Source organism: Dipodomys merriami, unplaced genomic scaffold, assembly GCF_024711535.1.
Source record: "Dipodomys merriami isolate MVZ:Mamm:240054 unplaced genomic scaffold, mDipMer1.0.p SCAF_13, whole genome shotgun sequence".
In the NCBI taxonomy this organism is placed as follows: Eukaryota; Metazoa; Chordata; class Mammalia; order Rodentia; family Heteromyidae; genus Dipodomys; species Dipodomys merriami.
In genome coordinates, this window is record NW_027202604.1 from 25,655,588 (window position 1) to 25,681,894 (window position 26,307).

Sequence of the window (26,307 nt, forward strand, 5' to 3'; positions counted from 1 at the left end):
GTCATGGGGCCTGAACTCTGGGACTGGGTGCTGTCCCTCGGCTCTTCAGCTCAAGGCTAGCGCTCTACCACTTGACCCATAGCACCACTTCCGGCTTTTTTTCTTTTTGCTTATGTGGTGCTGGGAATCAAACCCAGGGCCTCATGCATGCAAGGCAAGCGCTCTACCACTAAGCCACCTTCCCAGCCCCATGAGGGTTAATTTTATACCCTGCTACTTTGTCAAAGTTTTCAATCGGCTCAAGTAATTTGGGAGTAGAGTCCGTGGGATTCTTTAAATACAAGATCATGTTATCTGCAAAGAGGGAGAGTTTTACTTCATCTTTCCCTATTCAGATCCCCTTTATGTTTGCATCTTGTCTTATTGCTATAGCTAGGCATTCTAATACTAAATTGAAGAGAAGTGAAGAGAGTGAGCATCCTTGTCTCATGCCTGAGTTTAGAGGAAATGGCTTTAGTTTTTTCCCCATTAAGTATAATTCTGGCTGTAGATTTGTCATATACAGCCATTTTGTATTGAGGAAAGTTCCCTGGATTCCTAATTTTTCCAGAACCTTCATCATAAAGGAGTGTTGGATCTTGTCAAATGCTTTTTCTGCATCTATTGAGATAAACATGTGGTTCTTATCCTTGTTCTTGTTGATGTGATGAATTATATTAATTGATTTGCATATATTGAACCAGCTTTGCATCCCTGAAATGAATCTGTTTGATCATGGTATATTATTTTTTGGATGAATTGTTGAAGTCGATTGGCCAAAATTTTGTTGAGAAGTTTTGCACCAATGTTCATCAAAGAAATGGGTCTATAGTTCTCTTTCTTTGATGAGTCCCTGCCTGGTTTTGGGATGAGGGTTAGGATGGCTTCATAGAAAGAGTTCAGTAGTGAACTTGCTCTTTCAATTTCATTGAAGAGTTGGAGGAGTATTGGTGTGAGCTCTGCTTTGAAGGCCTTGTAGAATTCCGCTGTAAATCCATCCAGTCCTGGGCTTTTCTTAGATGGGAGGTCTCTTATTGCTGTTTCTATTTCGATGCTTGATATGGGTCTGTTTAAGTTGGTTTAACTCATCCTGGTTTAGTTTTGCCATGTCAATATTTGCTAGGAAATCGTCCATTTCTTCCTTTTGAGTTTTCAATGCCAAGAAGCCACTGTTTTCTTCAAAAGCTATTATACTATTATAATATAATTATATAATTATTTTCATACTACATATATATGTGTACATGTATAGTAGAACTTATTTCTATTATATATTTTAAGCAGTACAACATATCACAACAACGTAGATATGAAAGTCCAGTTTCTTTGTACTAAGCCACTTATTAAAAGGACCTGTAAGTTCTTTCCTTACTAATATTTTTAGAAAATATAACTATTTTTCTTTAAAATGTGTATTATGTTATCATGTGAGGTTCCTATTGTTGAATTTAAAACATATTAAGCTATCTTCCCTTTAGTTTCTAATTCATCAGTTATTGACACATATCCGATGTTTCAGAGTGTAAGACTAAAACTCTACAGTTCTCAGAACAGTGATACTCAGAATGCGGCTTTGGGGTGAGCAACATCAGCACCACGCTGGAAATTGTTAAAATTACACTTTGGGGAGCCCACTTTAATAGCTGCCAAATTTGAATCTCTGGTGTGGGTCCAGAAAGGTACATTTCAACAATCTTTCCAGGTTATTCTGAAACCTACTGGAGTCCAAGACGATCTAGTGTACATCAAACCATTTTAATCATGAGAAAAACAAAATTAGAAGCCATACCCTCAGTTTGTATACCTTTATTTATGTAGCCCATGTACAAGCCATGCTATACTCATCTATCATGGGCACAACATGGAAAAGTAAAAACATGTACCAAAAAATAACAGATGTTAGAGGAGATGTTTGCTGTTTTATACATTACAACTTCATATAGAGACTGATTTCATGTGAATCCCTAGTTATAATAGCTAAAACAAAATCAGTAGTTTTCTTAAAGCTAACTTTCCTCTTGTAAATCAGCCTCGATACATGAAGACACGTTGCTTCTTTCCAGCCTCTTTCTATTTCAACCAGTGATTTTTCTTGCATCAACCTTTTTCTATAATACTCAGTAGAGACTTCTCCGTTACAGAAGCTTTCTTTTCTAAGATACAGCAGCAAAGCCCAAGGAGGCCAGACTACAGAGAGAATTACTGAGTGAGCGGCTTCTCTAACAGCCTGCATCCCTCCTTTCTCTGAATTTATCTGATCTCTCCATGAATGAGAGAAGCCACCAATGAATGAATCAGTAAGAGTGTTTGCTCAAGTTCTCTGTTGTTTTAGGGGAGTCTTTCATACTTGTCTTGATTTATGGATGTGTTTTTAATCCTGAAGGTTTAAGATAATAACTTTGGAGTTCAAATGATAGTTTCCTTGTGATGTTTTCATATTTATTTTGTAGAAAAGAACAGAAAATCAAGGATATGCAACATTTGCCTTTTTTTTTTCTTTCTGACTTAAAAAAGAAATAAAACCATTGTGGGAAGACATGTCACCCTCAAGGTATCTATGAGCTCAGTATGAAAGGAGAAAACCTCTGATTAAACCTTGTGAAAGGTATTTGTATTAGCCTGATCACAAGCATGAGTTAGAAGAGCTTTTAAAAATAATAGATTTCTTGACACCCTAAATATCTAAGCAAACGAAATCATATTGAAAATATGGAATCATATTATGACAAATATAAGAAAAATCAGATTATTTTTATATATTTTTCTCTTTTGTTGGTCAGTTGTGGGACCTGAACTCTGGACAACTTCTTCTCTTACTCTTTCTACCCAGCTCCTTTCATTTCAATGAATTTGACTACTGCACATAACCAAATGCAAGAAAAATTGTGAAGTAGCTATGCCTCTGTGTCTGATGTGTTCAAGTGTTATTCACATAGCATTGTGGCAGAATTTTCTTTTTTAGGGGATGGCTAAAATTTCATTTTGTGTGTGTGTGTGTGTGTGTGTGTGTGTGTGTGTGTGTGTGTGTGTGTGTGTGTGTGTGTGTAATATATGTTGTTTACTTACTCAGCTCTGGAGAGACACATGAGTTGTTACAACCTTTCGACTACCATAAATAATGTTGTAATGAATATGTGTACGAATGCCTCTTTAAGTCTTTTGTTAATTCTTGTGAGAATATTCCCATACATTGAATTTCTGGATCATACAGTAATTGTCTTTTTAAATGTTTCAAGGATTGTCTAGCACCTGTACCATTTTATTTTCCCACAAATAGTGTGCAATGATTCCAATTTCTCCACATACACATCAACATATGTTATTTTCCCGTTTTTCTTTCATAATAAATAGAAGGCATCCTAAAGAGGCAGGAGAAGGAATCTGTTTCATTTCTATTTAAAAGAAAAGAGCCTTTGTGATTTTGAGTATCAGGCCAATGTTGATACTGAGTGATTGGCAAGTCTGAACACAATCTTCAGAATGGTGAAACATTGTTTTTACAAGTATCTGGTATTTTCCTGTGCTGAGCATCATTCCCTGAGCTTCATGCACAAAGTGGGGAAGCATCTGGAATCTATGGACCACAATGTATAACATCAGACCTGGTATACATTTTCAGACCTGTCACTTACTATGGTGATCAGGATCTTCACTTTGATAGCTTCTGTTCCTCCTTTCTAAAGAGAGATAAGAAAGAGAAGTCTGGCCGGGTGCTGGTGGCTCACGCCTGTAATCCTAGCTACTCAGGAGGCTGAGATCTGAGGATTGCAGTTCAATGCCAGCCCGGGCAGGAAAGTCCGTGAGACTCTTATCTCCAATAAACCACTCAAAAACCGGAAGTGAAGCGGTGGCTCAAGCGGTAGAGCGCTTTTTTGAGTAGAAGAGCACAGGGACAGCGCCCAAGCCCAGAGTTCAAGCCCCACGACTGACCAAAAAAAAAAAAAAGAAAGAAAGAAAGAAAGAGAAGTCTGGCTCTTAGTATGCTAGGAGATGTGCAATATCATTTTCCTCTTCTTCCTCCATGGAAACCCCAAAGGTTGCATCGAGTATAAATTGCACAGATACATTCCTATCTCCCTCAGAGAGGTGAGGCTTGTGAGTTCTAGACCTATAGGTAGCTCTTAGAGAACTTTAATCTCTTCCATCATTTGCTGCCAGAAAACTGATGGAAGCCTTGGGTCATCTTAGATTGTGCCGTATCCTACAAATAGAAGTTACACCTGATCCGTGAGATCCTAATGGCCCTTTTCAACCCCTGGGATGATTCCTTTTTTATATTTTTTATGGGATGATTACTTTTGGATTTATTTATCCTTACAATAAAACTAAGCTTCTTTATAAGTCTCTACCATCTTGCATAAGCAGGCTAAGACAACCCTTTGTTACAAGGGTAAAATTAGATAAAACATGTAAAGCAGCGAGAACAGTGTCTCTGACACATGGCACCTGTTTTTAAACATGATCATTTTATATTTAAATGAGCTTGGATTCCACAGGACTTTGCAGAAGGAATCATACTGAGAGTCTCAGTTCCTCTGGGATGTGGACATTATAGTTTTCAATTCGATTAAGCAACAACTAGAATGAAAAGGGAACAAAGAAACAATGGTAGCTCTCTTTTTAATTTTTTAAAATTATCTTTAAGTTGTTGTTCAGAGGGGCTTCATGTCAGATGATGAGTGCAATGCATCTGGAGCAATGTCTTCCCTTTTTATAATTATCCCCCATATCTCCCAAACCTACCCATCCCCTCCGTTTTCGTAGTTCCAATTGAACATAAATATTGACTATTATGAAGCTCTTTATCTGACCTCCAACCAGCCCTGGAGATTAACTGATGTTCTCTATTCCTTTCCCTCTTTAAAATTGTCATGGAGATGCAGCATCGAGACTCCTAGCTGACAGGCTTCTTTCTAGATTGCCTGTGTGAACTAGCTCTCACCAATTGACTTATGTACTTAACAAGAGACAGTATTCACAAGGATGTCCTGCATGTAGCAACTGCTAGTCAACACCCAACAAAATAAGTTTCAGAAAATGAATACTTGCAAATAGTGTTTGTTGCTGGAGGAGATAAGGCTAAGAGAAGAAGGTTAAGGAATGAAAGGAGGGTAAGGGGGAGACTGCAGAAGGTAGCTTAGTGGTAGAGCACTTGTCTTGCATGCTTGGGGCCCTGGGTTTAATTACTCAGCACCACATAAGCAGAAAAAAATCCAGAAGTGGCGCTGTGGCTCAAGTGGTAGAGTGCTAGCCTTGAGCTGAAGAGCTGAGGGACAGCACCCAGGCCCAGAGTTCAGCCCCCACAAGTGATTTAAAAAAAATTATTGTATATACTAGAGAACTGAGAAAAATAAGGGAAGGGGTAGGTCAAGAGGAGTGAAAATGTTGAAGGGATGATCTAAATATGATGTACTATATACAAAAAACTGCTTTGGTAAATGGCAACATGAGTTAATACATATCCTAAAAGTAAAGATAAATGAGTGAAGGGGTCAGTTGGGAGGGATGAGTGAGAATGTTGAAAGGTGTGACATTGATCAAGACACACTGTAGTCATAAACTGCTTTATTGAGTGGTTAACTCCTATTTAAAGAAGATAAAAATATTTTAAAAGTCAAAAAAGAAATACATACGTTTTATTAACTTGTGTAAGTTAATAAAATACATGCTGGAGAAGAAAAATGTTCAATTCTCTGGGAAGATTGGAGAATAGAGAAACATCATTTTACAGGTGGGCAAGATCTTTGTTTTAAGCAAATGGAAGTATTTTGTATTAGTTCTCTGAATTCACATGGCAGTCATTTTAAGAGTAAATCAAAACTAGTCATCAACATCGATGCATAATAAATGTGGTTTATGCAAGAACAACTACTTCAGTCTTCAATTTATGAACTCTTAATCCATGAAAAGCCCATGGCCCTACATATAAAAAATGGCAAACAAATCTACATTTAATGTTTTTTTAAGCCTTAAAGTAGTTACACAAAGGGGTTTCAATTCAACATGTCAATTTGTGAGTATAATGCATCTTGATCCATGTAACCCCTTCCATCATTCTCTTCCATCTCTTCTAACCTCACCCATCCCCTCAAGTTATCTGGCTATTTAATTATTACAAGTCAGACTAAAATGGGTATGCAGTGCACGTATCAGCGTGCCCTTAATGGCTTTTACTGAATTTTTCAACTTACTTGCCAACTACCTTGCTCAATCATTTTGGATTAGGGGGCACATTTGAAATCCCATCCTGAATCCACACTGCTAGAGGCATCGCTCCAGGACAGATATCTAAAGTAACTCTAGTTTGATGGTGAGAGTATATAGAAAGATGCACTCTCCCCTGGCTCACATGTGGATCAAGTAAGAAAGGAAACCGAGGAAGGAATTTACATCAAAGCAAGTTAGGCAATGCCCAACAAACTTCCTTCACAGGCTTAAAGGAGAAAGTGATCTCTGTGGACTGAAACTTAAGAGGCTCCTTTGAAGTGCTCCTGTTGATTCTGCAGGATTTTCCTACTTGCCTCTTGAAGCAGAATGATAGTGAACCTTACTTTGCCTCCAGCAAATAAAGACGAGCAACAGGCTTGCTCAAATCAAATATCACTGTGTCTGTGGTTTGTATAAAGGATCCCTTAAGTTGTCCCCTACGGGACATGCAAGGAAAGAAGCAAGGCCTACATCCTTACCCAGCATCACTTATGTGACTGAGAATCAGTTCCAGGTATGAGTAAATTAGGGAAAGAAATAAGATGCAGTGGGAGATAGCTGCCAACATGGCATTTATCACTGCTTCCTTCTCTGTGTATAGAAACAATTGCTCTTTCTGGAGGATGGAATTCAAATCCTCTACCCTTCCACAAGGGCTGTCCCAGGTGCTTCTTTGACTAATGAAAGGTGACAGAAGTCATACTCTGAATTCATAAGGCCAGGTCATAGGAAACCTTGGCTTTTCCTCTGATATACTGGAGTATTGTATTGGAATGCTTCCAGCCAAAATTCAGCCTCAGTGCTATGCGAATCCCAGGTCACTTGGAGAGGTTATGTATAGGGTGACAGCCTCAATGGGCATCATCAACTGTTGTCAGCCCCAAGTCCGCCATGTTGGATGTCCCTTCCAATGGAACATTTAGTTGTTTAACATCCCCAACAAGCATCTAATTTCAGTGTCATGAGGGACTTGGAGAAAGAATCATCAGCTGAAGTCAGTCACCCATTAAATGAAGCAGATAATACTGTTATTTTGAGACACTAAAATTTGAGCAGTAGATAACAGGGACCAATTTTCCAGCATAAAATGGTTGAATGTAGTCTGTGAATCCTAAGACTGGGTGATTTGAATCCTGGTTCTACTCTGTAATACATGGAAACTTAGACTGTTACTCAACACTCTTCTTTCTGGATCTCTACCCTTTGCACAATATCATCACTTATCTCATACGGTGACTCTTCAGGTTTCATACAATTACTAGTCTGGAAGTGGAACTGTGGCCCAAGGGGTAAAACACTAGTCTTGAACAAAAAAGTTCAAGGACAGTGTCTAGGCCCTCAGTTCAAGCCATAAGACCAGCACAAAACTATAAATAAACTAAGTTAAATTAAGCTACATCTCTATAAGGCAGAGAAGTTTTGTGTTTTTTTGTTGCTGTTTTGTTTGTTTATATGTTTTGTGCCAGTACTGGGGCTTGAACTTGGGATCTAGGTGCTATCCTTTAGCTTTCTCACTCAAGGCTGGTACTATACCAATTGAGCAACAGCTTTACATCCCATCTTTTGGTAGTTTGTTGGTGATAACAGCCTCATGGACGTTCCTGCCTGAGCTGGCATTGAACTGCAATCCTCCTATCTTAGCCTGCTGAATAGCTAGGACTACAGGCACAAGCCACTGACACCTGACTTGCTGCTTTTGTTTTAATTTTAAGGAAAAATAAAAATAGTCTAACCCTAGGTCACAACACAATAGCTACAGAAGCCAAGAGATCCCTGGAAATGCAATTTTGCTTAAGGGTACAAAGACAGTTTTGTGGTTTTTTTTTTTTTCTTTGAAGGCTAATTCGAGTGACAGATTAGAAAAGGTCTCTTTGGACCATAAAGTTCCTTCCCAAAGTTTTGTGGTAGCCATGTGGCACGTATGCATGAGCACACACACACACCTGTGCATATATGTGTAAGAAGGAAAACTGTTTTAGTGACCCAGCATGCAGAAGGAAACATTTGAAGTAGTGCTTGTGTAGGGAGGGTTGATTTCCAGGGTGATTAACTGAGTGATTTTCGGGGGCTTCTGTGAGAACCAAAGCTATTTTTTAGTGCTAACTGAGAAAGGAAGATTTGAAAGCCTGTCTCCAACAAGAGATTTTTGACATATATAGGTTGGAGCCTAGAGGTCATTTTTTGTTCTTGTATGTTTGCGCTTATCTTTCCCCTTAACCTAGTAGAGGCTAAATAGTATGGTTCATATTAGTAAAATGGACATGTAGAAATCCTCAAAGACATGTGTGTTCTTTAGCTTCCATTCAGCAGCCAGACAATTAAAATATCACTTGAGATCCATGTAGAATTTTTATTTATACTGACTCATTTTCTTTGTTAGAGCCAAAATAATACAAATAGCAAGTATGGGAAGCAGTATTTTCCATGGTAATTCCATATGTAATACTGTTTTTAGAAATAAGTGCCATTTATTAACAAATTCAAGTCATTACATTTTGACAGTGGCATGACTTAACCAAATCTTGAATTCTTGCTAAAAAGGGTATTTTTGCTGTATAACTTTGTTCATTATTTGGAGTTGGTCTTTTCCTTTTTCCTTTTTATATGTATTTTTGTTTTCAATATATAGTATAAAGAAAATTTCCTGAATTTATATTTTAAGTTTAAATTTAAAATTAACTTAGACATAAAAATGGAAATGAAACTGCATTTTAAATTCTAACAAAGCCAAGGTATTTGGTAAAAAACCCATTTGTTTGTACTGGAAGAAATGAATACATGAATAAGGGAAAGGGGGTAATTTTTCCAGCAAATTACTCAGGCAAGTAACAGAAGTAAAAAGCGGGTTTCTTTTTACTTGTCACTTGGTTACAAGTGACAGAAGGAAGGTATGGGAAGCTATTGGTTCATACACCAGTAAAGAGAAGAACTACAACTTACTAATTAAAGAAATAGACAACAGCAAAGTCTAACACATGTGCTGCAAGTTTATGAAGGCACAGTCTCATTGCTTAGGTGTGCCTTCCAATATGTCACCTTCCTTCCTAGGTTTCTGGAGATGCCCTCAGTCAACTCCATGGTCACCGTTTCATGAATTTAAACACCACTAGGGGAGAATGTCTCTGTAAATAAGTTATGGGATCAGCTTGGTTGGTGCTACTGCACTAAGCTTGCTGTATCTTCAATCAGTGCTTTTAACTCTATTTGAAAAAGCCTTTTATCACTTTAAAAAGAAATTCCAATTTGTCATGGGCCTCTACTTTCTTAAAATTCAATTAAAACAGCGATTTAACACGAAAATGAAAGGAGAAGAGATAAAAAGCAAAATACAAAATACAAACCCAAATTCTTTACTATTAAACTCCATAGTAGATGTAAAATGACTCTGTTAAATCACTGTAAAATAGTCTAAACACTCGTAGTATCTGTACTTGTTTCCAATCATTAGCAATTACACTTTGAGGGGCAGTACTTGTTTACCAGAGAACAAGCCTGGTGCACTATCAGTTTAAATAAAGTCATACATTTATGACTAATTTTCTGTGTTGTACTCAGGAAATAATGGCAGAATTGAGCATTTGAGATGGAAAGTGTGTATTCTATAGGGATGAAATACTTACTCTCCTGTTGCAGAAAGGAAAAATTTGCTAATTCTTTCAACCCTCACTGTTGGTAGACTATGATTCTTGCTTGATCAGGTGAATAGTACTTGCACAGCCTGTGAGAAAATGGGTGAAGAGTAATTATAGGGGTGATTCTCAAAGAAAATTGTGATTCCACTGCCAAAAGGCAAGGGGTTGGGAGCAGGGAATGATTGTAGAAAGCCAAGTGCCTACAAATATCTAGTACAGAGTGTTGACCTACGTATTCTTAACTATATCCTTTGACTGTAGTTCTACTTAAAATTGTATTATATATAAAAATAATGAATACTACATATGCATTATATATATTTGAGATCAATGTCGAATTTTTACTTATATTAATTCATTGTCTTTGTCAGAGCCAAAATAATACAACTATCAAGTATGGGAATCAGTATTTTCCATGGAAACTCCTTATGTAATATTGTTTTTAGAATAAATACTATTCAGTAACAAATTCAGGTAATTCTTATATTTTAACATTGGCATGACTTAACCAAATCTTGAATTCTTGATTAAAAAAAAAGGGTATTTTTGCTGTATGACTTTGTTCATTATTTAGAATTGGTCTTTTTCTTTCTCCTTCTTCATATATATATATATATATATATATATATATATATATAAACATATATTTTTTTCAATATATACTATATAAAATGGATACTATAAAGTCAATATATGCATTGAATATAACCATAACTAAGGAATGACAGAATTTGTCATGTCTCACCATGCCAAGGATTTCGTCAATCTTTTACATTTTTATTAAAAAGAGAAAAGTTGGTAAACATTTTATGATACGATAATACAATAATAATGCTTATTTAACATTCATTTAAATCTACTTTCTAGCAGTGGAGATGAAAACTACTTAAGTATTATATTTATTTCCAAATAGTTAATAAATATTACACATAAAATCAATACAGATGACAATTATCCGAACACCATGTACAATACTAAGACCACAAGAATGAGTAGAATAAGCAAGTCTCTTCAAGGTAGACGGAAAATCAGACAGAACAGCCATCAGTGGGTAATTAAATAAAATAACTGTGGTTACAAGTTTTTTACTATGTAACTATAGCCAAAACAAAGGAGTAGGAATAGAAATTAATACAGGACAATCTTAGGAGAAAATGATTTTGAAGTCAAGTTCTACAAATGGGAGAGATCACCTACCCATGGACACAGCATTGGAAATTGCTGTGAAGGCAGTGGATGGAGAGCAGCCCTGGTGCCAAAGAAACGTTTGATTTATTCTCAGGAAGGAAACCAGCATGATTAGAAAGACTAAGCTAGAAAAGCAGAGTCAAAATACGTTTGTGAAGTTAGAAGGCAAATCACTCAGAGCTTGAGTACATATAATTCTTTCCTGGCTCAAGGAAGTAGAAAGCTTTATCCAAGCAGATGACATGGTTTGACTTTGCATTTTAAAAATCTCCCTTGTGCTGTTGTGTGTTGAATGAGTGCTCATAATGATACAACGGTTGACTGAAATGGAGAGCCAGGCTCTAAGTAATATAAACAGATTAACTTAATCCTCACATCAATCCTACTATTAACTGCATTTCACAGGTAAGGATTAGCATTACTCTTTTTATTATATGTTAGGAAAAATAAAGTTGAGTCTTCTTAGGCTTTACAAAAGAGAATGAATGAAGCATAGTCAGACTCTGGGCTACTGCAGCCAAATATTCTGCATTGGACATTAAGGTCCTAACCCTTTCAGACAGGAAGAATTGACTGAACACTAAATGATGAATAACTGGGTAGATAAGGAACACAGTCCTGGAAACACAGATGCATGTAGACAGTCATACTAATAATCATAGGCAGGTGGATACCATACCAAATGCTGCCAGTATAGCAGGTTGTGAGATGTTAGGCCTAATTCACAGAGGCTCCAGAGTTCTCTTCCTCTATGCTACTCTGTCTGACTCCCATTTCACTCTGAATAGCCACATTCACCCACCCAAACCCAACAGTTCTGCTTGATCTTGTGAAATATAATATTTAAGAAGCTGCTGGTATGGTCACAACCAGTCTTGAACAGATCTAACATTTTCCCCCAACAAATGATGCAAAATCAAGACTTAAAAGCATTCCAAGACCCAAAAGAATTGAAGACATTTATTCAAAGCAATAGTCTCACATGGGTTTCTGTAACAGTATTATTCCTAATAACCAAAATAGTAGAAAAAACTCGGTGTCCTCCATGAACAGATAGCAAACAACATGTGACAGAGCCATGAATTACTATTCAGCCACACAAAGAACGAACTAATGATAAATACTATAACACGAGTGAACTTTCAAAACAATTTACTAGAAGTCAAAGGAGCCATATGCAAAGGGCCACATAATATATGTCTTCCTTTATATACAATATCCAGAAATGGTAAGTCCATAGAGACAAAAAAGCAGATTAGTGATGACTTGGTTCTGAGGAGAACTGAAATAGGATATTTAATGAATACAGAATTTCCTTTCAGAATCATGAATGTTCTAGAAGTAGATTGTGTTAATGATTGTACATTGTTAATGTTCTAAAACCCACTGAATTGTGTGCTTTAAAATTATTAATATGATGAGGTTTAACTAGATAAGTTTTCCTCACTAGTTGAAGGACAGTTATTCCAGGAAGGCTTTTCTTTTTGTTTTAATTTTATTTTATTGTAAAGATGCTGTACAGAGTGGTTACAGTTATATGAGTAAGGCAGAGAGTACATTACTTGTCGAGCATTGTTACCCTTTCCCTGTTGTTCTCCCACTATCCCTTCCCTCCTCCACCTCCCACACTCCTCCCCACCCCATCCCACCCCCTGCCTAAGGTTGTAAAGTTCATTTCCAATGTACTGTCTTGTGGGTATCATTGTTGCAATGGGTCATGCTGTACCCTTGTTTCAACATTTTGTTATTTCCCTCCCCCTCCCCAGATTAGACAAATGTATATACAGGATGCAGGGTGCCAAAATCAAGTGCAGTGACAAGGGATACACCATACAGGAAGAACATACAAAGGAAACAAAAAAAAATCACATCATACATTTAAAACTACAACAAGGAAAGATCTCTTGTGTCCCATATGTTGGGGTTCATTTAGCATAATCTTATATGGTCATATGACCATAGCTTTTGAGCTTTTTCTGCTCATCTGAAAAAATTATCCTATATGTATACTAATTACGGCAAATGAGAGAAATCATGGGACTTAAATTTCTTTGGGTCTGGCTTCACTTAATATTATTTTTCTAAGTCTTTCCATTTCCTAACAAATGGGGCAATGTCATTCTTCTTGATGGAAGCATAGAATTCTATTGTGTGTATATACCACAAATTCTTGATCCATTCATCTACTGAGGGACATCTGGGTTGTTTATATATCTTAGCTCTGGTGAATAATGCTGTGATAAATAGCTACATGCCCGTAGCTTTAGTATGGCCTTGCTTGTGATCATTTGGATAAATACCCAAATTGTTGGTCATAGGGGAGCTCTATGTGGAGTCTTTTGAGGAACTTCCATACTTCTTTCTAGAGTGGTTGAACAAATTTACACTCCCACAAACAATGCAGTAGGGTTCTCTCTTGGTTACATCCCCTTCAACACCTGTTGTTACTAGATTTCTTGATTATAGCCATTCTAACTGGGGTGAGGTGGAATCTCAATGTTGTTTGATTTGCATTTCTTTTTATCACCAGAGAACTTGAGCATTTCTTCATGTGCCTATTGGCCATTCTTATTTCTTCTTCAGAGAAGTCTTTCTTTAAGTCTTTAGTCCACTTGTTAATAGGGCGGTTGTTTCTTTGAGGATTTGTTGTTGGAGGAGTTAATTTTTTGAGTTCTAAGTATATGAGACCCTTGTTCATTGTATAGCTAGTGAAGATCTTCTCCCACTCCGTGGGATCTCTCTTGAGCTTGCTAGCTATGTCCTTTGCCACGCAGAAGTTCTGAAGTTTTATGTAATCCCATTTGTCCAAAATTTCTTTGATGTGTTGTGTTTCTGGGTCTTTGTTAAGAAAATTTCAGCCTGTGCCAAGGAGCCTGAGTTTTTCCTATTCCTTTCTGTAATGTTTTCAGGGTATCTGCTTTGACTTTGAGGTCTTTGATCCACTTGGAGTTAATTCTGGTGCAGGGTCATATATAAGGATCTAATTTTAGTTTTCTGTAGGTATTTAACCAATTTTGTGGAAGGCTTTTCTTATAGAAGAAAGTTACTGTTTGCATTTCTCTAGGAAGGGCAATGTATAGTCTCGAAAGTGAGCCAGTGAAACAGCTTTATGCATTTATTTTTAATACCTCAATCATGTCCTCAATGCTAGGAGAATGATTAAGTAAAAAGATGGTGATGGCAATGGCATTGGCCTTTTCATGATCATTCTATCATCACCATCACCTCAATGGATAAATTTCCTCACTACAGAAGAAAGCGGATCAGGTGCACACACATCAAATTTTAGTACAGACTTAATTGACTGCTGCTTTTGAGAGTGACATCTTTAATGCATAAATTTTTGGTACAGGGACAAGAAAATGATTCATATCCACACTTGAGTGTCTTTTATGGCCAACAAGTAAGAGGCCAAGTGTAGATCTTTCCAGCCGTTGAGTTTGTATATCCCCTTAGACTGTCACAGGCATTATTCCAGAACAATCTTGCCTATAAAACCAAGTTGCCCTTGTCTGTCTTCTCTCACCAGGCACCGCCAGAAAGAAGCTAATGGCAAGGGCTTTGTTTTGTGAACCAGCAGGACTCCTGGGCTGCCATCCTCACCTGAATTGCTCTAACAGATTGTTCCCTGAACAGGCAGAGTGCTTTTGCCTGCTCTGCACCATGAGGGGCTTCCCTAGACTCTTAGATTCTTGGAGCATCTTAACTAAGGTTTTAACCAGGATCCAAACATGACAGCCACATTGTTCCTATAGTGTCTGCCGCTGGGGCCTCCAGCTGACTTGATTAGTTTCACCAGGCCCACACAAGTGCACAGCCACTAGCGGTCTCAGCCCAGCCCTGTCATAGCCAATATTGTATTGTTCACTTTGACTTCAGTCTCTTAAAATGGAAAAGGAAATCCTCTCCCCAAAGTACTGTGATTATCAATCCTTTTTCTCATCCCCACAGATTCATCATCCATCCTTTCAACAATTGGGGTAATAAGCTTTTAAAGTCTCTTCATCCACCCTTCCCCACCCCTTACATCTGCATCCACAAAAAAAGCCGAAGGCTGATATGAGTAAAAAAGTCTCAGAGAAAAGCAAGGGCAAAAGGGAATGGCTCCAATCTTGTGTTCTGGGCAGAGGAGTGTTGGGATTCCTTCAAAGGAATCAAATTATTATCAAGGAATGCAAATTATTTCTGCTGTAAGTGAGGGGCCATCACTTCTCAAAACCAAGGTTATAAGAAAAGATTGTCATATTATAAAATAGGGGAAGGGAGGGGACAGGTAGGATGTAGGAAGAGAACATGTGGCCCTGAAGAGAGCAGGTAAGACATACCACATTTCATTACACACACACACACACACACACACACACACACACACACACACACACACACACACACACACACACACACACACACACACACACACACACACTGGAGGACAAAGTGCCTTTACTGGACCATGGAAGAGACACAGCTACATGGGTTGGGAGGATGACTAGGTGAATAATGAGACAGCTGCAGAGAGAGGGAAACAGTTTAATCCTTTCAAATATTTGACCCAAGTGCCTACCTAGTGTTTGAAAGTGTTTAGAACACACACACATACACACACACATACACACACACACACACACACACACACACACACACACACACACACACACACACACACACACAAACCCTACTGTATGGAAGCTTCCCATACACGATGAAAGCTGTATTCTTCCAAAATCTCCCGCGCTGTTTTTTTGAACAAGTCCTCTCAGACTCCTAGATGTTTAAAGCATGGTTATATCCTTATAATCACATTCTTCAAGTACAAGGAACACATAGTAAGGCCATCTCTGCCCTCATGCCCCACTCTTCTATTTTATTCCATTTCTCTATAACAAATGATACATATCTGTAGACATGAAGGTACACACCTTGAAGAACTCAACATGTCTTGGTGCAAGTCTGGTCCACCTAAGCTAGGTCCTTAGCTCGGCTACCTATTCATCTGGAGCTTGGTGAAGAAAAAGTTTATTTCCAAACTCCCTCAGGATCCCCAGAAAGCTCATCCATCTCATCCCTGGATCCCAAACTCGTGAAATAACCGTTCATCCCTTCAACAAATATTTAGAATTCTTCTTCTGGGCCAGAAATAATCCTAGATAACTAAGGCATAACTAGATAACTGAAAAGATCTGTATGTATGAGATACATAGAGGGAAAGACCTCTTTCCTTGAAAAGCTTAAGCTTAGATGGAGGCAAGGGAAGGGAGGGCAGACACAAATAAGCCAATGCACATAATAATATTATATAATAATAGAATGTATAATACAATAACATGCTAATATCTGTTAAGTGGAAAATGATAAGTATCTAAGGGGAAAAAAACAAGTAGGTTAAGTCAGTTCTAGCTCTCCCTCATAGAGGGAAGAAGAGATAAGGAATGATATTAAATGAAGGGCACAGAGAGATGAGGGTCAAGAGATGGCAGAATGAGCGCTGGAATAATAGGAGAGAACTGGTCAAGCCAAGGGCTGAGGGGAGGGAATTGAGGCAGTGCAGAGAACAAAGGCAGAGACCCGAAGACAGGAACAAGGCCAGTCAGTCTGGGAAATATTAACAAGGCTCAAGGTCTTATCTGGTAATCACTGTCCACTAGGCCTCCAAGTATTGATGCACCATTACCAATCTCTATATCTGTGTATTGAGCAGATATTTGTCAAGCATCTGGTATGTACTGGGAAATTGTCACAAGGAAATTAGGCACTGGCAGGGGGTGGGGGAAATGGTAATCTGTGTTGCGTGCACCCATGGGAAATGAAAGAACACCTGAGGTGAATCTGGGAAAGGTCATCATCACGTTGCCTTGTAAGAGATTATTTTATGACCATTGTATTCCTCACAATGAAAGAGAGAAGGAGGAACTAGAAGAGTTAAAGGACTAGTCAGCTATTTCTCAGGGTCCTATGTGGACAGACCTTCTTTGCAGGTCTGTAACATATTTCACCTCTCACCCTTCCATGTAGACCACTGTCAGTAAAAACTGTATATGTACTGAAGTGAATGTGAACAACAAACAACAAAAATATTCCAAATATCATATGGGTTTAAATTTAAAACACGCAGAAAGTGTCTATGCTTATGGCCAGAGGCTGGTAGAGACCATGAGAAGTGGGAAACAATTACAAAACATTCGTGGAAACTAAAGCCCTTTGGGAAGGTAGCATATCTGACCATCATGCATCATTACTTTGCAAAACTAATTTATTAATTTGAGCCTTTCTATGGAATGATAGAGAATGAATAACTGTGCTAGTCAGGTTTCTGTTATGGTGACAAAAATAATCAACTTCTAAGGACAAAAGGTTCATTTTGGCCTTGTCACTTAGTGCCTGTGTTGAGACTGAGCATCATGGCAGGAGCATCTTGGAAGAAATGGCCTGTTCTATTGCAGCTGGGAAACAAAAGGAGAGAGGAAGAGCTTGACATCCCATAATCCCCTGGTGGGCTTTGTCCTCAAGTGACCTTTCCTTAATCTCCCACCTCTTAAAGATGCCACCATGTTACAATAGCACCAAGCTGAAGACATTCCAGATATGGTATAGACCAGCACCGAAAAGCAAAAGCCATGTGCAGAGAACAGATTCTGCTAGGGAGACATAGGGTGGAAAAAACAGTACCAAACAACAACAACAACAAAATGAGGCTAAAGACAGCAGCAAGGCCCATAGGGCTGAGACATCTAGCTGCAGAGGGCTTTTACAACTAGTTTACGACTTTTCTGGACTCAAAGTCAGTAAGACCTGTAGCGTATGAAACTTCCCGACTGGAGTGTCCATGTCTCGAGATGAAGTCCAACACCATCATCATGCTTTACAAGATCCTTGATGTTATTTCCCTGTCTCCTCACTCCTCCCTTCCTCCAGTGCTCTGGCATATTTCAAAGGCAGGTCCTTCCAGTGTGTGTTCTCTGATATCCATGAACTTAAATATTGCCTCCCCTTCCTTCTAGGCTGAGTCTTGTGGCCCTCTTCTGTGATGCCTTCGTATCTATTGCTCTTTCTACCCTAGGACATATTACATTGAATTGTAATTGCCTGATAACCTGGCCTTCTTCCCCACTGGATTTGAAACAGCTTGAGGGAAAGGAACAGAGAGGAAGTTGCATTGACCATCACGGTCTCTCCAGTGCTTGAAGTGCAGAAACTGGAAAATTCAGAAGTGAGCACCGAGGTACAAATCTACATCCTGTGATCTAGAAATGATGACTTCCTTTGTCCTGAAAAGTGCTTTCTTCCCTGCTAATCCAGAGCACACTCATGGTTGCCTGAGTGCAGTAGCCCTTCTCCTAGTTGCCATCTCTGCTCCTGGTTCTCCACACAATTACTAAACCTTATATTGCATCTAAGATTGGAGCCTGCACATTTATGTAGGACAAAGAAACTGAGCCTACATAGAGTTAAATAAGTCAAACAAGGTGACACTTTACTGAACAAGACTACAAACTTACAACAGGGAATTTTGATTCCCAATTCAGTGTTTTTCCCACCAGTAGTATTTTTGCACAGTAAAGGAAAAAATAGTGAACACAACAAAAATAAAAATGCAAGAAGAGGACAGATTTATTGAGCGCTACAAAAAAATGTAAAGGGAAAAAAAACAGTCACCTTATTATTCTTTGGCTTTCAGGTAGATGTAAGTTAGAAATTTTCCCCCCTCAGAAAAATCACTCATTGCAATGCTTAAGATTTTCCTGCCTTTTGATTTCAAGTCTGATCTTGTTTATTCAGAAGAACAAGAGGAAGGTCATGTACCTGCTGTATTGATTTTCCAGTGTGTATATTAAGAAGACTCAAATGCAAATGGATACCTCTGCTATGCTAGCTATTTCCTTGTCCCTGAAAGGGAAAAAAAATCTCATTAGATCATTTGCAGTTGTATTTCATTCACTTTGTTCATTCAAGATTACACCCATTGCTGTTTTTTAAATAAACATATAGTATAAATATCTGAGTAGCAATAAATATGGAAATAAGCCTCAGTCTCTCACTATGATAAATTTAAACATGAAGTAATAGGCATGAAAACAAATGTGAAAATAATACTATTAGCAAAATATGGTTGCCATACATGTTATTAACTTAATTATCTTCATAGCTTCAGTGGGTTTCTAATCATGTGTTTCTATTAGCAGACAAGTCAAAGTAACTGATTCTCTCTAGACCTTGGCTAGAAATATGCTGCCAAAGGTAACAACCATTTCTCTTATATCAAAACAAGAAGAACCTGAATTTGACTCAGAGGGAATTGAGTGAGTGTGAGCTGGATAAATATCAAATTTGTCATGCTGAAAAAAAAAAGTTACCAAGGAATTTCTTACTCCAAATAAGCAAAAAATTCAAAGTGATTTGCTAAAAATAAAAAGTAATCCTACATCTTTAAATTTAAAAAGTTCATTAAATAAGGATTAATATTCACCAGGCTCATGATCTTTTAACATTTTCCTGGTAGCCTAGGTTACCATTAGATAATCTGGTGAAATTACTTATCTATCTTCTTAATGGCTTTCAACAGCATTTACTTATATTTTAACCAAAGATGTAGATAATAGAATTACAGTAGATAATAATGAGTAGTATCCAATATATAGCAGCACACTTATCATATATCTGTTGTTTTTAGTACAGGTGGTGACAGTAGCCAGCATTCGCATAATTGATCCCATGTATGGCATTTGCAAGTGACAAGTCCTCTTTTTAGGTCTTTCTATAGTTGTATACATAATAGCTCAACAATGTATAAGGTAGGGACACGATGATTATCCCTAATTGATGGAAGAGTATACCAAGACTTAGAAAAGTTAACTAACTCAGGGTCTCTTAAACCTAACTATGACCACAGTTGAAGTTCATATACTTTTCACGTACTTAATTCTCCCTTCATGTACTTAATTCCTTTGCTCACCTACTGAGTCGCTGATAAACTTCATCTGCTTTGTGCATCATTCAGTAGTTAGGTCTGTGTCCCACAAATAACAGATGCTTCCAGAGCACTTATTCTTTAAGCATATTATGCAATCGCTTTTAAAAAGTGGTCAGTGGGTAGTCAACCTCAAGAATGAGGTGCAGATGGCTTAAGACAATGTGGCTTAAAAATAAATGCAGCTATCATTAGCTACCTACAGTTTTTCCTGCCCTCTATCAAAGGGACAGATCCATTTCTCTAACCATCTTGCCTCCATGTGGATTAAAGGCTGGGCTATGGCCTGAGGGGAGATCTAGAGCTAGAGTAAATAGCAGCTATTTTTTAGTCGATTTTTTGCACAATATCTCTAACATTCAAAATATGTTATTAAATTACTGAACCATCACTAGTAGGTAAGTCTCATTCCTTCATTTTGGGAGGAAATCTAGATTTTTTTTAAAAAAAAGCTTAAAAATTACCCAGAATCTTATATCTAATAAATGGCCCAAAAAGTGATATTTAAAGTAAATAAATAAAAATATGCACTCTTTGGGGTCCAAGGTCAAGATCTTGATTATTGTTCCTACAGTTCACTGTAAAATGCAATCGAGGAATTTCTTTTTATATAAGAATTTTATCTTTTGAGAACTTTACCAGTCTTGACCTTTGTTCATTTTCCAGAGCATTGACAATCTCTCATCAGCTTTCAACAACTCTCTAGGCTGGGTTAAACCCGGTTTATAGATGAGAATATATGGCTCAATGTCATACTCATTGCCACCAGTAGTGGTAGCAGACATGAGAACACATGCCAAACCGTCTTTAAAATCCCATCCTACTTTTTACCTATGTACTTCCAGAGTTGCAAACATAAACCAGGATAAGATGCTGTGACTAAGGTCTGCTAACTTCCTTAATAAAACTAGGATGCTCCTGGTGTAGAAGCCGGGGAGTTTCTCCCAAGCAATAGCCAACAGATGCTCATAGATGGGATGTCAGAGACACATGATCAAGGATATCCAAAAGTACTTACTATGATGGACATGTTCTCATCTGTGCTATCCAGTATGGTACCCATGAACTACTTGTGGCTGTTAGGCCTATACAATGTGGCTAGTCTGAGTCAGGAGCTGAATTTTAACGGCACTAGCATTTTCCACCTCATTTCATCTTTTCCCCCGTGTGTATAACTTTTCTTGGCTCAAATTTTTCCAGTGGCAAGAAAAAAACTTCAAATGATTTCAACAACAATTTTTTTTTGCTATGAAGTAAACTATCAGGCAATATCAGTCTTCAGATATTACTATCTCTCTCTACATCTCTCATCCTTATATTCTCCTATACTGGCTTTTATCACAAAGAAACTTCACCCATGTACTCATAACAATAGCACCAGCAGTCCCAGTTTTCTATCCTATGAGCAATGAAAATGAAGAATCTTTCCCTCATTGGCATTTAATAAAATCTTAGAGTTGAATTGATTGGCCACTGTGACCAAAAGGATTGATTTCGATTCAATTCTGACATCCACATGTAATGTCCAGTGTAATAGTTTCAGGGGAGTAAGACTTCTTGCAGATCGCTCAGAACTAATGGAAAGAGAAGACCCCCAAAAGCTTGAGGAGCAGCTGACTCTTTATGATCTACTTTAAAAATCCTAGAGGATCCCTTGGAGTGCATTCTTTTTTTTTTTTTTGTATATTTATTTTTTTATTTTTATTTTTTTTTAATTTTATTTTATTTTATTTGAGAACATACTGTACAGAGGGGCTACAATTACATGGGCAGGATAATGCATACATTTCTTACCAAGCATTGCAGCCTCCTCCTTTGTTTACCCTTCACCTCCCTTCCCAGCCTCCCCCCTCCCCCCACCCAATTATACCCCCCTCCCCACCCCCCCACCGACATTGTAAAGCTGGTTTTGACATGACATTTTGTACTTCTCATTGTTGCAACAGGTCCACCTGAATCCTTAAACGACTTGTTTGTCCCCATCTCCTCCACATGTTATACTGACATCAAATATAGTGAAAGCGGGGGTTACACTGTGGGGGAGTTGGAGTGCATTCTGTTGATCAAACTAACCCAGTTTCAGCAAGAAAGGAATATTTCACTTCCCAATGCAGAAATAGCTAACTTTGTTTTTCTTCTCTTTCTTGTTTTTTTTTTTTTCTTTCTTTCTGTTCTTTGGGAATAGCTTTACGCTCAAAAGTGGTGAAATGGTGTGATTGGATAACCGTGGTCATGTGACTGCTGCTGTTACCAGGGTTGGAGCCATCTCCACTTTAGCAGCTGACTGACACTGTAGGGGGAGACGTTCCTAAAAGAAAGTCAGAATTTTACCCAGAGACCAAAGGTGCAATTTCTAGATATGTAAAAATAACAGCTATGTTACAAGTTGACACTTGTATCAGTCAGCCTTGTAATTCTAGTATGCATTACAGAATGTAAAAGATCAAAATATGGGGTTCATGAAAGCTTAAACCCCAAAGTGCCATTCATTAGCTTGGGCTAATTGTGGAACATTTTAATCTTCCCTTTATGATCTTCCAAGTGTGGGCAATTATAACTGTCTGGATGAAGCACTGGATGAAGCATTATATATAAAGCACTTAGGGTTTACTCAAAAAAAAAATCCCTTCTCTGATGGCCAATAGACACATGAAGAAATGTTCAACATCCCTAGCCATAAAAGAAATGCAAATCAAAACAACATTGAGATATCACCTCACTCCAGTTAGAACAGCAAAAATCAAGAACTCTAACAACAACAGATGCTGGAGGGGATGTGGACAGAAAGGAACCTTACTTCATTGTTGGTGGGAATGTAAACTTGTTCAACCACTTTGGAAAGCAGTATGGAGGTTCCTCAAAAGACTTCACATAGATCTCCCCTATGATCCAGCAATCCCACTTTTGGGCATTTACCCAAATGTTTACAAGCAAGACCACACTAAAGCTACCAGCACAACTATGTTTATTGCAGCATTATTTACCATAGCTAAGATATGGAACCAACCCAGATGCCCCTCAGTAGATGAATGGATCAAGAAAATGTGGTATATATACACAATGGAATTCTATGCCTCCATCAGAAAGAATGACATTTCCCCATTTGTTAGGAAATGGAAAGGCTTGGAAAAAATTATATTAAGTGAAGTAAGCCAGGCCCAAAGAAGCATAGGTCCCATGGTTTCCCTTATTTGCAATATCTAGTATAGATATGAGTCAAGCAGAAAAGGTCAGATAATGTGATGTTAGGAAAATGAACCCTTAAATATGTATTTTAATGTTTTCGTTTCTTTCATGCATATGTTTCTAACGCATTTATAAGATTATTTCTTTGTTGCTTTGTATGTCCCTCCCCCACAGTGTAACCCCCGCTTTCACTATATTTGATGTCAGTATAACATGTGGAGGAGATGGGGGCAAACAAGTCGTTTAAGGATTCAGGTGGACCTGTTGCAACAAGGAGAATTACAAAATGTCATGTCAAAACCAGCTTTACAATGTCGGTGGGGAGGTGGGGAGGGGGGTATAATTGGGTGGGGGGAGGGGGGAGGCTGGGAAGGGAGGTGAAGGGTAAACAAAGGAGGAGGCTGCAATGCTTGGTAAGAAATGTATGCATTATCCTGCCCATGTAATTGTAGCCCCTCTGTACAGTATGTTCTCAAATAAAATAAAATAATATTAAAAAAAAATCCCTTCTCTTTCTTTTCTAACTAACCCCCTGAAACTTTGCATGTGAGCTCTGGAAACTAGCCCCGACCTTGTGAATGACATAAAATGTAATAATCGAAGGAGTTTCAAATATGTGGAAACCAAGAGTGATACCAGGCAACACTGGGTCTTCATTCCCAGATACAATTCACATTTTCACTTTGATCCATAAAAGTAAATATAGTTTGATCTCTGTTCACAGGAGAGAACTTTCCTATACATCTCTTTCCTATTGTCTCTTCAAAATTCACTTTCCTCCCAATGCAGAGCCTTCAAGGGCTGTGGGTCCTGTAAGTAGCACTGGGGACTATTCAACCCAGGTTAATAATGGAATTGAGGGCTGAGTTTAGTTTTTATTTTTTCTTTTGTTGGTCATTATAGGTAAAGCTGATTGCTTGATATTTTTCCCCTGGATATTCAGTTACTGGAATATGATTTTCCAATTTCTGCAATTAAATGTCCCTTAAAATACAAGACCGATGACTTCAGTGTAGTACTTTTTGTCATGAAGACATTTCTGAAACAAAGCTGTTCTGAAAAAACAATTGATAGTCAGGTTGTCTCCTTAATCAATGTAAATGACACCTGGAAAACTTAACCTTATGAACTTTGTGACTTCATATTTTACACTTTCATGTGTATGTCTTTTTTAATTAACATGTCTAGCTTTTGAATTTGATCTAAGTAAAAGTGAGGTTGGATTGAAAGCAATCGGGATATCGTGTGGCATCCAAGTAGAGCTCAAGTTCTTTATCCATACTCTCAGGAGAAACAATAAGGAAGAGCAAGAGAAACCTGTAATACGTTATCCAAGAGGCAGAGATCAAGAAAATCACAGTTCAAGGAAAAAGTTCCTAAGACTCTATTTCAGCCAAGTAAAGTGGGCTGGCACAGTGGCAAACACCTGACATCCCAATGTAAATAGAAGGCTCACAGTCCAGAGTGGTATGGACATAAATGTGAGTTTGCATTTTTTTTAAAAAGAGCAAAAAATGGTATACAAGTGTAGTTCAAATGATAGCATGCATGCTGAACAAGAGCAAAGCCATGAGTTCAAATTTCAATACTACCTTCTCCCCAGAAGAAAATACAAGAGAAAACAGGAGTGTTAAAAGTGTGTTCAGTATGTAGAGTCCATAACAATGGTGAAAAAATGAGCTCATTTGAACTATAATAGACATGACACAAAGCCACAATGCTGAACAGAATAAATACTGTTCCTCTATGATTACCTCAGTCCTGCTATCATGAAGGAAAAACTCTCAGTTGGCTTGAACAGACTGCCTTTAAGCCATCTCTAGAATTTGTGTAGCTCCAATGTTTCTAAGTAAACTAAGAACTGTCCCTACAGAGGGAGATAATATCTAACTAGAATCCATACCTTTTATTAGATTGGTGCATAGTTTTCCACTTACACCAAGGATATAGTTTCTTTTAAATATAAATTATTATAGTGCAAAAAATAAATTCTGGAAATAACATCCTATGGTTTAATCCTCCCATCTTTTTTAAAATTTGCGATACTGGGAGTCCAACCCAGGACCTTGTCTAGACACTTATGGACATTCCCTACCTGATCTTCTACCCCATGTTTTTTTTTTTTAATTTAATTTTATTTGTGAACATACTGTACAGAGGAGTTACAATTACATGGGCAGGATAATGCGTACATTTCTTACTAAGCATTGCAGCCTCCTCCTTTGTTTACCCTTCACATCCCTTCCCAGCCTCCCCCCTCCCCCCCAATCCCAATCCTTCTCCTTCCCTCCCCTTCCCCCCCTCCTCCCCCCCCCCCCCCGGCACCGACGTTGTAAAGCTCGTTTTGGACATGACAATTTGTACTTCTCATTGTTGCAACAAGTCCGCCTGTATCCTTAAACAACTGGTTTTTCCCCATCTCCTCCACAAGTTATACTGACATCAAATATAGTGAAAGCAGGGGTTATACTGTGGGGGAGGGACATACAAAGCAACAAAGAGATAATCTTATAAATGCGTTAGAAACACATGCATGAAAGAAAAAAACATTAAAATACACATCTAAGGGTTCATTTTCCTGACATCACATTATCTGACCTTTTCCGCTTGACTCATACATATACTAGATATTGCAAATAAGGGAAACCATGGGAACTATGTTTCTTTGGGCCTGGCTTACTTCACTTAATATAATTTTTCCAAGTTTTTCCATTTCCTAACAAATGGTGCAATGTCATTCTTTCTGATGGAGGCATAGAATTCCATTGTGTATATATACCACATTTTCTTGATCCATTCATCTACTGAGGGGCATCTGGGTTGGTTCCATATCTTAGCTATTTCTACCCCATGTTTTGAAACTCAGGTGGAGATCTTTGCATCAGGGCCTTATGCAGCTTCTTCTGCCCTGGCTCCTTGTTTAAAGTCAAAGAATTCATAGTTCCTTTTGTGCCGTGGCTGCAGGAAAAGCTGGACAAATCTGTAGGTGGGTGTCTGTAGTGAGACCAGAAAAGCGACCGAAGGCCCCATCAGAATCTTCAGGGAGCAGCTAGCTGATGGAGCCCTGGGCTGAAGGAAGCTTTTTGTTTTTGTTTTATTTAATGAGGATAAACCACTTATTCCTGTTGAATGCATTGATTCATGCCCAGT

General features: G+C 38.1%; 1 protein-coding gene across 4 annotated transcripts in view; it reads left to right on the top strand.

Annotated features, from left to right (window-relative positions):
• Tafa1 (TAFA chemokine like family member 1) overlaps window positions 1–26,307 on the top strand; it is a 494,630-nt gene that overhangs the window by 438,545 nt on the left and 29,778 nt on the right. The gene's annotated exons all lie outside the window — the stretch shown is intronic.